At 43.5% G+C, this 14,763-nt stretch overlaps 1 protein-coding gene across 5 annotated transcripts in view; it reads left to right on the forward strand.

The window, feature by feature from the left end:
- Otud7a (OTU deubiquitinase 7A) overlaps positions 1-14,763 on the forward strand; it is a 293,689-nt gene that overhangs the window by 23,303 nt on the left and 255,623 nt on the right. Inside the window, exon 1 of one of the 5 annotated variants that reach the window (XM_063249841.1) lies at positions 12,003-12,131. The exons of the other annotated variants lie outside the window; for them this stretch is intronic. The gene's annotated coding sequence lies outside the window, so the exon portion shown is untranslated. Of the gene's footprint in view, positions 1-12,002; positions 12,132-14,763 lie in introns of those variants that run through there. 5 annotated transcript variants of the gene reach the window in all.

Below are 14,763 nucleotides of genomic sequence, written 5' to 3' on the forward strand. Positions count from 1 at the left end.
TGGGCCCGGGAGGCAGCTGTCATTAAGTTACACGGAAGTGGTCAGACTTTCACTTAAAAATTGTGCAGTTTTCAAAGAGCTGGGAAAACAATATAGGTGGGGGGGGGAATCAGTGTCAGAATGTATTTTATTTATTTCCTTTTTTTCGTGGTGCTGGGAGTCAAACCTAGGAGCTCACACGTGCTGAAGAAATACTACCCCTCTGAGCTACACCCTACCATTTGTCAGAACACGTTTTAAAGCAATCATAGCTACTAAGAATTGATAGAAGCTTTTGTTTTGGGGAGGTGGAGTTTGAAAATTTAAGAAATTGCATGAAATTTCCCCAGCAGGTAAGAAGGGATAATCTACTTCCTTTTGTTCAGGAGGTTTTTCTCGGGGCCTCCCCTCCAATGCCAGCATGGGGATGGTTTCATGGGGCAGCCTTCTGGACCCTTTATTTGGGCTTTATGGACAGAGCAAGGGTGACCAGGGTGGACCCCTTTTCCCTGTGTTCCTGTTGCTGCGTGGGGTCTGCAGTCTGCAGAACACAGTGTGGTGTGAGGCTGGATAAGCACATGGACATTTTGTGGGGCTCCTGCACAGTGGTTTCCCACCCATCCACCCAGCTCCCAGCCTCCTGGAACCCGGAGGATTAGTTGTGTAGCCTTGGAATGTAGGGTTTTCAGAGCCCTCAGGAAATGCAAGGTCCTCTTTGGAAACCCTGGCCTCAGCCATGGATTTGGGATTTTCTTTGGTTCTACTATTGCTTAAGTCATGAGAGACATGGTTTAAACAGGGAAATGGCCGTGTCACTTACAGACACTTTCCCAGGACTTAAGTAGGTCAGGGTTTTGTCATCGTTCTGAAGAAATCACAGGTGAGTCACAGTAAATTTGGAGAGAGTCACGAATCTCATCCAAATTCAGAGTGCATCTGTGATATTGTTAAACAGCAGACCTTAATTACTGGCCATCCATGTCCTCTCTGTCTGTCTCCCTCTCCCTTGGTCCTGGCCACACAAACACAGTACATCATACAGTCTCCCTGAAACCAGCTGTGCGAGGCTGGCCCCAAGTCCTGGCTCTGACCATCTGTCCTCTTGCTGGCTTCATTCACAGGAAAATCCAAATCTAGGAACAGGGCCTGGGCTACCTCTCTTCTTTCCGTCTCCCCAGCCTTGGCTGCTTGCTGTGTATGGAAATGCAGCCTCATGCAGAAGTTGTGATTGCAGTTGGATAAGTGTTCACAAGCTAAGTATACCTTGTAAAATACACTGAATCCCAGACACAGAGCATTGCAGCACCCTGGGGCTCCCCCCACAGCCCTTTCCAGCACCAGTGCTGGACCAGCACCCTGCTGGATAACTGTCGTCCTCACTTCTGAAACCACACACTTACTTGACCTTGAGCTTTTTACACAGGGTTGCACGGTGTCTGTGGCTCCTGCCATTGTGGTGTGAGTGTCCTGCAGACCACCGGGTGTGGTTCCACCTCAGTATTTCTCAGTGCCATGTGTGATTCATGAAGTGTGCACTGTGGATGGGTACACAGGTGGTGTCTGGCATGTATTCCACGTCCTTGTTGAGCAGCAGAATTCATACTCAATGCATGGGCACCTGGGGGCACGGTCACACTGATGCATAGCTGCAGCTTAGGACACACAGCAGCTCTCTGGATGAACACCCGCTGCCAAGAAGCTGGAGTGAGGCTTGCCTAGTGGAAAAGGTGGCAGTAGAGCATATTTTGAGTTGACGTTATGTCAAGGGAGAATCTAAATGCTCTTCAATAAACAGTTAAAAATCTGCAAGAAGAGAATGAGCCCCTCCAGAGGGTCTGCCTTTCATTTAAATGAAGGCCTTCTACACTGGAGCCTGTTTGTACAAGTCATTTCTCTCTGTGTTCGGTCAGTGTCATGTGGAACGTCTTGTCCTTGAGAAGCTGACTGAGGTAGGTCGTAGGAAATAGATTATATAGACAAGAAATAGATCATGTGGGCAGGAAATAGATTATATGGACAGGCAGAGGCAAAGCAGAAGCACTGAATGGTCACTGTCCATTTGTCACTTGTGTCCCTGAGGCTTTGGTGAGTGGCACTGTATTTCAGCACAGCTTCTAGAGGCTAAGGGTGCCCATCAGTCAGGAGACACATTTTCACAGGAATTGTGGCTGGACCAGGACTCCACCCTCCTTCAGCATCATGGCTCATGTTCTCAGAGGCTGGGTAGAGCAGGGGCAGTGTTACTGTGTGTCCCAGAGAATGAAGGTGACATTGAATCCAGGTGCCTCGCTCAGGGAGTGCACGTGAGGATGCACAGAGGACCCGGGCCCAGATCATGTCTGCTGACCACAAGCGGGAGGAGATTGTCCACACCATGACCTCCTCCTCCGTGTACCAAGGGCACGAGTCAAGGGCAGGCATTTCCTGAGAGGGTGGTCCCTCTGGTGCTTGGTCTGAGGTTGTGCTCACAACCTGTGTGCAACCAGAGGACCACGTTCTTTAGCAGCAAAATGTGACCGGCAGCCTGCTGTCCGTGCAAACCCAAGGCAGGACTGGACTTTGGATGTCCTTTTCTGTGGCAGTTAGTGCCAATTCCAAAAGGCTACTTTAGGAAATTCTGGTGCAGTTTGGGCACCCCACATCTGAAAATTCAAAATACAAAATGCCCCAAATCCTGAAACTTACTGAGCACCCACATGAAATCACGAGAGGAAAACTCAGCACCTATTTCATAGGACATGGCACTGTCAGAGAATTAAAAGCATCGTACCACAGAGGTATACACAAACTCATATTTATGGCAGCACAGTTTGTGATGGCTAAGTCTTGTCTACAACTCAAATTCCCATCAATTGATGAAAGATTAAACAAAATGTGTTTTTAAAAATATGCAATAGAGTATTACTCAGTCATAAAGAAGGATAAACTAGAAATGTTTATAGCTAAATGGATGGACCTGATACCATATTCTTAAAGGAAATGAATGAGCCACACATATGTAAACACAATATTGTCTTTCTGGTTTGAGAAACCAAAAGTGTAAACAAAAACCAAAATGTATAATAACTATTGTGAAATAGGAAGTAACTGTCCAAAGGGAAATGGGAATTGGGGGAGGGGGGGAAGGGAAAATAACAAAATGATAAATTGGAAACAAAGCTTTATGAGTAAGGAGGGGAGGAGATTGAAGAGCAGGGCAGGGAGTGGGAAAAAGAACTAAGCTATATGATGTACAGGTACAAATTCTCTGTCATAAATGCAATCATTATGCAAATAAAATTGTACCAATAAAATTAATTATAAAAGTGCAGGTGCCCTGAAATACTATAGAAAGTACCTTCAGGCTGTGTGTGTGAGGTGGGTATGAAGCATAAATAAAGGTAGCATTCATACTCAGACCCCATGGGCAGGGTGTCTCATTATGTGTGTGCAGATGTTCCCATGTGCCAGACAATCTGCCATCAAAACCTGCTTGTCCCAGCATCTCGGGTGACACGTTCTCAGCCGTAGTGGGTGTGTGCAATCGGCTGATACGGAGTCCGAAGCTTTAAGAAGGGTGTTTTAGCAATGCTGTTGATTTTCATGTTACTCGTCATGGGTAGCACATTATGAAACCTGAGCGTTAACCTTGAAATTAGATCTTATATGACCAGTGTCCATTGGAGAGGGAAAAGAGACCTGGCGTTGAGATCCTTTTTTGTAAGATTTAGAAGAATTAAATTTGGAGCGGTAGAGGGTAGAGAGGGTCTTGCAGCGGATTCTGGCTTTGGGGATGGCGGTACCGGTAAAAATACTAAGCCATTGGCTCTGTGCAGGGCTTTCCACACAGCAGAAGTTGTCACTGGCTTTTTGTTTTTGTTTTAAAATTTTTACCAAGTTTTTAAATATATATTTAGTGTACTTTAGTATCACGTCTAAGAGCTTTTCATCAAGAGTTAGTTACGGAAGACCTTCTATGATTTCTTCTAAAATGTTGTAGCTCTGCATTTTACATTTAAACCTATGATTCACTTGATAACTTAAACAATAAGGCGTGATGTTTTAGTAAAAGTTCTATTTTTTGGCCAATGGATATCCAGTTGTTCCAGCACTATTTTGGAAAGAATTTCTGTATTAAATTACTTTTCAATGATTGGACGCAAGGCTTTTGTAAATAAGAAGGGGAAGAGAGATTGAAGAGAGGGTAGGGGGATGGGAGAGAAGCGTCAGTTATGTCATGTACAGGCACAAATTCCCCGTAATGGATGTGATCATGATCTATACCTAAAATGTACCAGTGAACTTAATAAAAAAATGATTTTTGTCAGAAAGTAGTTGGCTGCTCTTTTAAGTGGGACTATTTTCTTTTTTAAGTAGTTTTTTGGCTTTTGCTTGTCTGTTTTTTGTCTTTTTTTTTTTTAATGTAGCCCATGCTGGCCTTAAACTCTTTGCAATCCTTCTGCCTCAGCTTCCTGCATGCTGGAATTACAGGTTTGTACTACAGTAACTGACAACTGTGTCTATAGTATATAGAAATGCCACTGGTTTTTGTATGTTGATTTTCTAAAGGTAACAACTTGCTGGTTAGTTCTATGAACTTTTTTAGTGGCATCTTCAGGATTTTTTACATGTAAATTCATGCCATCAGCAAACAGATAATTTAAGTGACTCTTTACTTTTGTGGTTAACTTCTATTTTCTTTTGTACTTATTTCTTTAGCTAAGACTGAAATAAAATATTTAGGAATAAATTTAGTCAAGGACAAGAAAACTATAAAACATTGGTGAAAGAAATTGAAGAAGATACAAATACATAGAAAAACATCCTGTGTTCATGTATCAGAAGAATCATGTTTAAGGAACTGTTAAAATGTACATACTACCTCAAACAATCTACAGGTTCAATGCAGTTCCTATGAAAATGCTAATATCATTTTTACAAGTAGAATAAAAAGCACTAGAATTCACGTGGAGCTGTAGACGATCCTGTTAAATAAATCTTGAGTGAAAAGAAAAACACTGCCCTGGTCCCCGTGCCTGGTTACTCTGTTGAGTCTTCCAATCTATGAACATACTGCCCTTGCATTTATTTAATGTCCTTGAACTTCTCATTTTGTAATTTTAATTTATAAATTTTGTGCCCCTGTTCACTTTGTATCTAAGCATTTTATTTTGCTTTGAATAATTGTAAACACTAATTTATTCTAGTTTGTTTCTATGTGTGCTTTGCTAGTATTTATAGATGGTTGGAATTTTGTATATTTAGCTTGTATCTCATGACCTGGATGAATTTGTTCTTTTGGGGGGGTTCTATAAATTCTTAAGGATTTGTCTATGGTGGATTATTTTGTCTGTGAGTAGGAACAGATTTATTGATGTTCTTCTCATCTATGTACCTTTTATTTCCCTTTCATGACTTACTGCATGACAAGAACACCTAGTACTCTGCTGATATCAGCGGCCAGAGTGGACGCCTTCTTCTAATTCCTTGCTCTGGGGGAAGCCCTGAGCCTTTGGACATTAACCATGGTGGGAGGCGTCTGCAGGCTTTTAAGAGATGCTCTTAACCCATTTGAGAGAATGCCCTTCTATTCCTACTGTGCTTGAGTATTTTTTAAGTATTTTGGGGCTTGCCAAATGCTTTTTTATGAGACAATTAATATGATCATTTGGTTTTATATTTAGTAAATAAATAAGTTGCTCAATTCTTTCTTTAATGTTAAATTTTGTGTCCCTGATCTAAAGTCCACTTGGTGGTAGTACAGAATTATTTTTATATATTATTGGGTTCTATTTGCTAATGATTTTTGGAGGTTTGCTGAGCAGAGGTTCATGAGAAAAGTTTACTTTTTTCAGTCTTTATTTTTATTAGAACATGTTTGCAGTGCATTATGATTGCATTGCTTGCGAGGAGCTGGAGCACATCTATAATACACCTCACTCCTCTTTTCACCCTTTCCTCTTCTTCCCTCCCCTTCCCTCTGTCTCTTGGTCCCCTCCCACTTAAAAAATAATCTCTGTTTACTTCTGGGATCCATGTTTACAGCAGCAGAGTTGCAATAGCTAAATCATGGAATCGGCCTGGATGTCCGTCAGCAGATGAAAAGATGAAGAAGAAAGTGGTATTTATGCACAATGGGGCACCACTCTGCTGCAAAGAAGGATAAATTTGAGTCACTCGTAGGAAAATAGATGCACTATGAGACTATAACATTAAGTGAAATAAATCAGACACATAAGCTTAGGTATTGTAAGATTTCTCATATAGGAAGAATCCAAAATATAAATATTTGTGTTTTTTTGTACCATGTTTGACTAGTTTTGATGTCATGGTCATACCAGCCTCAGAAAATGAATTGGGAAAACATTTTTCCTAGTAGATATGTCTGTGAAAATAATCATAAGTGAAGTTCGTGTATATTCTCAATAAAAATGGTATAAATTCATGAGAAGTATAAAGAAAGAAAAAAGGAAAACTCCTTCAGAAGAACTAAAAAGTGGCTAAGTTATGTAAGTATCACAGATGCATCATCCTCCAGTCATCTAGTTTTATTTTCCAAGCTTTTAGCTTCATGTAGTCAACTGCAGTTGAAAAACACTAAATGGACATTTTAGAAATTAGAAATGTATTAGTCTTAAATAACTTTTATTATAGTGTGTTCTAGTTATTCTATTTACTAATGATTGTTGTTAATCTCTTACTATATAGTATATAAATTAAACTTACGTACAGGTCTACATGTATAAGGCAACTTAGAATGTGCAGTGTCAGGGCTGGGGATTTAGCTCAGTGGCATAAGTGCCTGCCTTGCAAGCAGGCAGTCAGTCGTGAGTTCGATCCCTGGTACCGATAAAAACGAAAAAGACAAAAAAAAAAAAAAAAAAAAAAAAGAATGTGCGGTGTTCACAGTTAACTGTGGTTGCAGGCACCAACTCAGGGCCTCGGAATTTGTCCAGCATGGATACAGGAGGACTGCTGTATTTCCTTTTAAGTTTTAAAATGACCCGACTCAGAGATAATAATGAAAGCATATGTCTGTACCACAATTCTTCATTAGAGAAATCATTTGAAAATGTTAGTGGCAAATTAGAAAGTCTAAACATTGAAGAGGTTTTAGAAGAAAGCATTTTGAAACGTTAGCACTGAACATCGCTTTTGAAGCCCTGTTGAGATATGTCTCTTGAATCAGGCATGAATTATCAGATCATCCTGGGCTTTAGGGAAAAAATTTTTACTTTCTCAGTGGTCTGATCCTAGAGGACACACTTTGAGTGCGGAGGGTTCACCTGCGTGTGTGTGTGTGTGTGTGTGTGTGTGTGTGTGTGTAGGGCAATCCAAACCTGTGACGAATGTCCATTTTAAAAACGTATTTCAATAAAAGACACATTGCTGTTAATCCTCCTCAGAATGCTCCGTTGAAAACATGCTCTTTTGGTCACACTTACCACGTTACTCTTGCCGTGTCTGAGACAGTTTTGAAGTTCCTCTTTTGTCCTTACAAAGTGTGATAAAAAATGCTGAGAATGCAGCCATTGAATTCATCCAACAGCCAGGCAGCCTGAAAGCGTTTTGGCGTCTTCTCATCCGCCTGCTTCACCAGATCTGGGACTGAGTGACTTCCGCCCTTCCCTAAAGTCAAATGACCTTAAAGTAAACATTTTCAATAAATTTAGGACATTGATGCAGCCATGACAGGGCAAATAAAGACGCTCGCAAAAGCGACTTCCGGAACCGTGTGAGGGACTGGCAGGAAGGGAGGGGTAAGTGTGTGCAGAGGGAGGGGTTTGAGGGATCCGTGACAGTGTGTCTTTCGCTGTAATGATTTTTTTAAAAATGTAAGCATTCACCATATATTTTGATCACACCTGTATATAGATAGTATTTAAATCTAGTTTCAAAAGGTAAGGCATTTGGGAGAACAAAAGGGAAATACAATTTTAAAGGTTAATGATAAACAGTAATTGCATCTCTGATCCATAGTGACCACCAGTCCTGGCTCTGTCCAGCCGCCTATTTATAGGGTAAGGAAGTCAGTGACATTTGGGCAGAATTATACCTTGCCTTACTTTCCTGTGATGACCTGCACAGAGAGAGTTTTAAGAAAACCAGTTTGCATTCTCTTTTGTGTTCTAGATATATAAAAAATGCTAGCGCTTAACAGGTTTCCAGTTAAAATTTGGATTTCAGATGTATAACAAATGATGCTCTAGTATACTGTAAGCTTCTCCCAAATATTTTGTGCGACATATAACAGTAAAACATTCACTGCCTGTCAGAAATTCACGTTTCCCTGGATGCCCAGCATTTGTGGCAACAACCTTAAGCTTCGTTTCACATTTTTTGTCTTGAAACTTTGCTTAACTTCAGTCAAGATAGAAGCCAAAGAAGCTCTGGGCTACTTCACTTAGCAGCTATTTAACAGCATTAGGCGGCGATCCTGAGATGACTGCTTTCCTTGAAGGTGAACAGGACAGCAGACTTTGTGAGACGTTGAGTTCTTTCTGCCATTGGTGCCCACAGCAAGATTGTCATCCTTGGGGGGGAAGTGGGGGGCCCACGCCGCTCCCACTAAGGCTTCGCACCTTGTGCATCACTGCTCACTCACACTTTCTATGCAGTGATCTCATTTCATTTGTCCTGCCAGCATCTTATTACCTAGAAGGACTCTTATTCATCAACACATCCTTCCCTGTCTTGATTTGCATTTATCCTTTTGGGATGCTACCTAAATCAGTGTCCACACTCTCCGGTAATAACCTTCTATGCTTCCGGGGTCAGACATCTAAGTGGGTGCAGTGTGGCCCCTGTGTGCTCTACCCAGGGGCCCGCCATTGTAAGATTGTCCTGACATTGTGTATGGAGGTTGGGCTTGATCATTGGCCTAAAAATATATACTAGAACCCGGTCAACACCTGAGTTATCAGATACTAGCAAGAGAAGACCTGACAAGGACAGCTCTTAGTAGTGACCTGCCCCTCCTTTCTATTATTTTCTTAAGCAAGAGAGCCTCACCATGAATTAGAACCACGTTGCTATGAACAGAACTGTTTTATCTGTTAGAATTTGTTTCGACCTAGAAAAAGGTGATGCCACCCTCTTTTGTTTGTACTTTCGTCTGATTTTAGGGCACTTTGAGACCATTATCAAAGCTAAAATTATTATTCCTTTTAGGGTCACGAACTCTTTAATGTAAAGTCAGAAAAAAATAGGAAGTTTTCTAGCAGCCAATCTGGCTTCTTATTTGTGAGATCCCAAAGAATGTAGGGCTCTGGACAGAGGCGAGCTGAAGAGAGCCCCCTAGAAAAACACAGAGGCAGCCTCTGGGCTGTTCGCTTTATGACCTGAAAGTCAACCTCAGCCTTCCCAAGTTTGGACCAACCTTCAGATTTCTCTCGTTTTCAACCACATTCATTTAGGATATATGATAGGAAGAGGAAGGAATGCCACTTGCTACAGTTTTATTAATGTTCCTGGGAATGTTTCTACTGCGTTTAACACTGGATATAGTTTTCTAAATGGAACTAATTTATTTTGCAAATATTTCCTGTTTTATTAGTTTTTACACCTACAACAAGAAAACATTTTGGCTTCAGATAACACTAGAATTATACATGCAGATGCATCATATGTGTGTTGTCCAAATTTCATGGGCAAGCATGCAAAGCCATCACCCACTTCAGGGACAGTGTCATTGTATTTAGCACCTAGCATCTCTGCCTGTTTCCAAGCTCAGCCTGGTGTGTGGAAATCATACTTGAAAACACAGCTCTCTTTACCACTTTGTTTTCTTCTGGGAAACGCGTGTAGAACTGCTTCTGTCTTTAACAACTGTCAAGAAGGTCACCTCACACCCATTGGGATACGTATTTTTAAGAAAGGAAGAAAACAAGAGCTGTGAGGGCGTTGAAAGGTCAGACCCCCTTGCCCACCATTGATGGGAATGTAAAGGGATGTAGCCTTTGGGGGTGGGGAATCGGTATGGTGATTCCCCAGAAAATTAAACTTACCTTATCCTATGAGCCTGTGACCATCCCTCTGGGTGTGGACCCAAAAGAATTGAAAACAGAGACTCAAAAAGATGTGTATTCACTCCTGTTCCCAGTAGTGTTATACACAGTAGCCACGGGGTAGAAGCAGCAGACGTCTTACAAGGGGAGAATGGATAAACAAAATGTAATACATGCATACAACGGAATGTTACTCAGACAGACAGGAAGCAGTTCTGACGCATGCACAACGCGGGTGCGCTTGAGGACATTATTTGTATGCTGAGTGAAGGAGGCCAGAGCGAAACTGACAACACTGTGCTGCCCCTTAGGTGAGGTGTGTAGAACAGGCAGATTCACAAAAGCAGAAAGCAGGATGAGATCTTCAGGGGCTGAGTGTCCAGTGGGGCAGAGTTTCAGTTGGAGGTGAAGTGTCTAAACCTCTCTGCGGAAAGAAGGGACAATGCATTCCTCTCAGTGCCCGCGTGGACACTTCTGGCCTGGCAGATGGCGCTGAGGCCAGGCCTGTGTTCCCTCTGCAGACTGTGGGTGACACCTTCCAGCACTTCCTGGGCTCTCTCTGGTTAGGATGCCCGGAGTCTCTGCAGGTTTTCTCTGGTTCCCCCCTGCCCGACACTGATGTGGCCAAGGGCACCTGCCTGAAGCACCTCTGATTTAGGCTGGAGGGAGGGCGTCTCCTCAACACTGGCTCAGATTTTCAGCTTAGCCCAATGCCTTTCTTCTTTTCCTCCTTCCCTTCATCCCCTTCTAAAAATAAAACAGAATGTGCGAGTTAGATAGATCTTGATGAATACATACTGTATGATCCAAACCCCTATCAAGATGCCGAATGTTAACATCACACCAGGCCGTGTCCTCATGCCCTGCCCCAGTCCTTCCCCCAGGCAAGCATCCTTCTGATTTTCCCTTCATAACGTTGTCTGTTCTGGAACTTCGTGTGACAGGAATCAGGCAGAGGCACTCACGCTTCCTTCCTTTTCATTGCTGTCTGTATGCCATTGTCTCTCTGTGCCAGGCTTCTTCGGAGGACTCCTGGGCTGTTCCAGTTCGGAGCTCTTATGAATGAGGCTGCTGTGAGCATGCTTATACAAGGCTTTTTGTGGACAGATGCTTCGGCTTCTGTTGAGTTAATACGTAGGGATGAAATTCCTGAGTCATTGGGCAGTTTACAGAATTGGCCAGATCATTTTACGCTCCTGCATCCAAGGCATAGGAGTCTGTGTGCTCTGTGTCCCTGCCTTGGTTTAGATTTGGCAGGCTTGCATTCTTGAAGGTGCTCTACTAGGTGTGTAGAAATATATCACCATATTTTAATTTGCACTTCACTGTGGACTAACAATATTAAATTCTGTTATTAATCATTCATGGAATCTTGATGAACCCTAATCCAGCTCTTTTACTCATTTTTACTAGGTTATCTTTTTACTATTCATACTTATATATTTAGTGTGTAGAATTTAAAAATTTGTATGATGTCTGATCCATCATTTTTTAAGTTTATAGGCATTATTTTTATACCCTAAGAAACACTTCCGTACCCTAAGCCAGTGGTGGTTGGACCTATGGCATGTGTGCTGCAGGGGGCTGTTTGTATCGCTGAAAGCTCTGAAGGATTTGCCATCCTCCTCCTCGGCTATGAGCACTGGGGTCTCCCTTTTGTTCCTTAAGTTTTATAGTTTGGCTTTTATATTGGGTTTGTGATTCATCTTGAGTTATTTTATGCATATAATGTGAGGTAGGAGTTGAAGATAATTTTTTCTACATGGACATGTATTTTTCCCAGAAACCACTTGTTCGAAACAGCATCCTGTCCATGACGTGTTACACGGGAACTTTACTAAAGGTCAAATGGTCGTGTGAGGGTCTGTTTCTGGGCTCTGTTCTGCTCCCTTGGGTCATTCCTCCCTCATCGTGCCAGTTACAGCCTTGGTTACGTCTGTTCATGGCAACACCTCCACTCGTGCTCATCGCGTTCTCCTGGCTCTCTCACTCTTGTGGAGTAGAAAATGCCAACATCGTTTGTTCATGCCCTAATAGGTGATGATGTCACTGATGGATGAGGATGACTGGTGAATTCTGATGGGGACATGGGCAGGACACACACAGGACATCTTCAGCAAGTGTCTCTACCTCCTGGGTTCTGGAACTGAGCCCTCACATCTCCAGGTACCATCACCTCACTGCTGCAGTGTGGTTGACTGATCGGGACAGGAGCAGTTGGGTGAAATAATTTAATTAAGATCCTTGATTCAATGGCAGAGGAAAAATGTAGCAGCTTTCTTCTTAGTTTCAGTGTCAAACAGGGACATTTTATGTTGCAGTATTCTCTAATCTTTATTTCACATGTACTGAATGAAGAGAATACTCCTCAAGGTCATTGCAGACACTCATGCGTTCAGACACCTGGAAGCATGTTGTAGGAACCGCCATCCTGATCATTTTCTCCTGGTTGAGATTTAGACATTCAGAAGGTGGGTGGATAGTTCTCCTGTATGTGTGTGTGTGTGTGTGTGTGTGTGTGTGTGTGTGTGTGTGTGTGACAGAGAGAGAGAGAGAGAGAGAGAGACTAAAATGTAAATTGCCACATCACTGATTTTCTACTGATGAACAGAACATGTAAATCTCTTGCTGGAAGTTCTCACCATCCTAAAGAGCCAGCTCTCCCCATCACAGAGCTTTAATTTTAGACATCAACAGGAGCAGGGGAGAGAAATGACAGCAGTCATGTACTGCAGATGCCAAGACTTGAGCCAGCAGCCGACCATGACCGTGGGCCTGAGGGGTCAGAAACGTGCTGTGCCTGTCTTTGGGGGACATTTGGAACATCCCGAAGTCCCTTAGCACAGGGAGCAAGTGAGTGCCCTGCGGAGGGGAGGGAGTGTCTGGGCACACGGAGAGAAGGGCAGAAGTAGTTCCCTCAGCAAAGGGTGGGATTGGGGCAGAAGGACGAAGCGCAGCTCCCTTCTGCTTGGCTTCAGTGTGGACCCTGCTGTGAGTTTTCCAGCTGGTGGGGTCAGTATGTCTGGGTCTCAAGTGGCCAAGAAGCTACACTTTTTCCCTTTCCCACCAGTCTGCTTAGCTGCTGAGTTTGAGCTTCTTTCACACACAGCCTGCTCCCCGGTTACTGCCACAGTCACTGGGTGTTTTCTGCCACTTGGGTTGTGTTGGAGGAGGGATCTTCAGAGCTACAAGGGGTCCCCCCAGTGGGGCAGTGTCCACCCTCAGGCAGAGGACATTGTTCACACAGATGGACTCTGCAGTGTCCAGGCTTTGTATTCTGAGTGCTTTCAGGTTTGCCCCTGGTGAAAGCTGAGCATGTGTGGCACCTTTATGACAGTCCAATTTCTCTTCTCTCCTTAGAAGAGACCCTGGAAGTCTCTACTTCCTGGACCTTTCACCCTACGGTGGGCAGAAGCCTGCTTTCATCCATGCAGGGTTTGGGTTTCTGGACAAAACGGGCATGGATCATGGGTGGGGGAGAGAGTGCAGAAGGCTTGAGGTCTGGAACATTCCCTTTTGTGTTCTGTTGGCCTGGGCATGAACTGGTAATTTTCTGGAGCTGCAAAAATGCAACTTATCAGCTGGCTGCCTGAGGTCTTGTGCCAACTTCAGAGGGCAACGAGGTACCCTGAGCCCCTGGATGTGACTCCTGGGCTCTCCTGCTGCTGTCTTCCAATGCGCTGTGCTTTCTGTCCATTCCTAGATCTTCTAGTCTCTGAGTGCTCTTCATGTGCTTAATCAGCACAACCATTTACTAATGTGACAGATTTATGGGGCATGCACTATGGTTCTGGGCATCAAGAGCAGAGTATGTAAGTGGTTCTTTCTTGCGGTGAAAGGACCAGGTCAGTGCCACCAGATATTCAGGGGCTTGGTGATGAAGAGGGTCTACCCTTTTCTATTAACAGTGCATATGGCCTGGCTCTAGGCTTTGGGTTCTGCCCAAGGGTTAGGTGTAGGGAGCACCAGTGGCAAAGCTCTACCCCAGGGGCCTGTAACAATAAATTCTTTGTTATTAACCAACTCAGCACTTGAAGCCCAAAACTGAAGCAGACATTTTCCCAGGTCAAAAGAAGGTACAGATGGGTGGAAAATATTTCACCCAAATCTGAATCAAGGCTGCACACTTTCTCATTTTACTTCCCCAGATTGTTCTTTGCTCTCCTTCATTAAATAGCTGAGCCCCCTTGAAGATGAGTAAGGACCACAGATGGATGAGCATGCACAGAAAGCTGAACACAGGAAAGAATGGGAGAGAATGCTGACAATTCAGAGACCGGCTCTGGAATTCTGAAAACTGAGTTTCCATGCTCTCAAAAGAAATGCTAGCAATAGGATCTTTAAAGCAGAACGTGGGCATCAGAAGAGATGCAGAGGAACAGGTGAGATGGGACAAAACGAGGCCTACGCTGGCATAACTTAGGGAAGAAAGTAGAAACCAAAGCCATAAAAGTGAGACCAACACAAAGAGTGGGAAAGCCGCAGAAGCGGTCGCCTCCTTGAAAACACAAGGGTCATGAACAGGCAGGGGAAAACTTAGCACGGTGAGCAAGATTTGATTCCCTAGTGAACAAAATATAAGTGTGGGACAGAAGAAAACTGTGTCCATGTAGAGGTCAGACATGACTGTGCTCTTCAGAATGCATGGCAGCGTGGAGGAACCTAGGGTGACAGTGGCAACTTGGAACCTGGGGGCTTCTCATGTGTATACAGGGCTCCTCACCTCTGTCATCGAGGGTGGGAGACCTATGAGACATGGGCAAGGTGAATCCTGTGGGTCAGCGTCCCCCAGAAATGC

This window comes from Cavia porcellus, unplaced genomic scaffold (genome assembly GCF_034190915.1).
Source record: "Cavia porcellus strain 051 isolate PalLab524CR breed Dunkin Hartley unplaced genomic scaffold, mCavPor4.1 scaffold_6, whole genome shotgun sequence".
In the NCBI taxonomy this organism is placed as follows: Eukaryota; Metazoa; Chordata; class Mammalia; order Rodentia; family Caviidae; genus Cavia; species Cavia porcellus.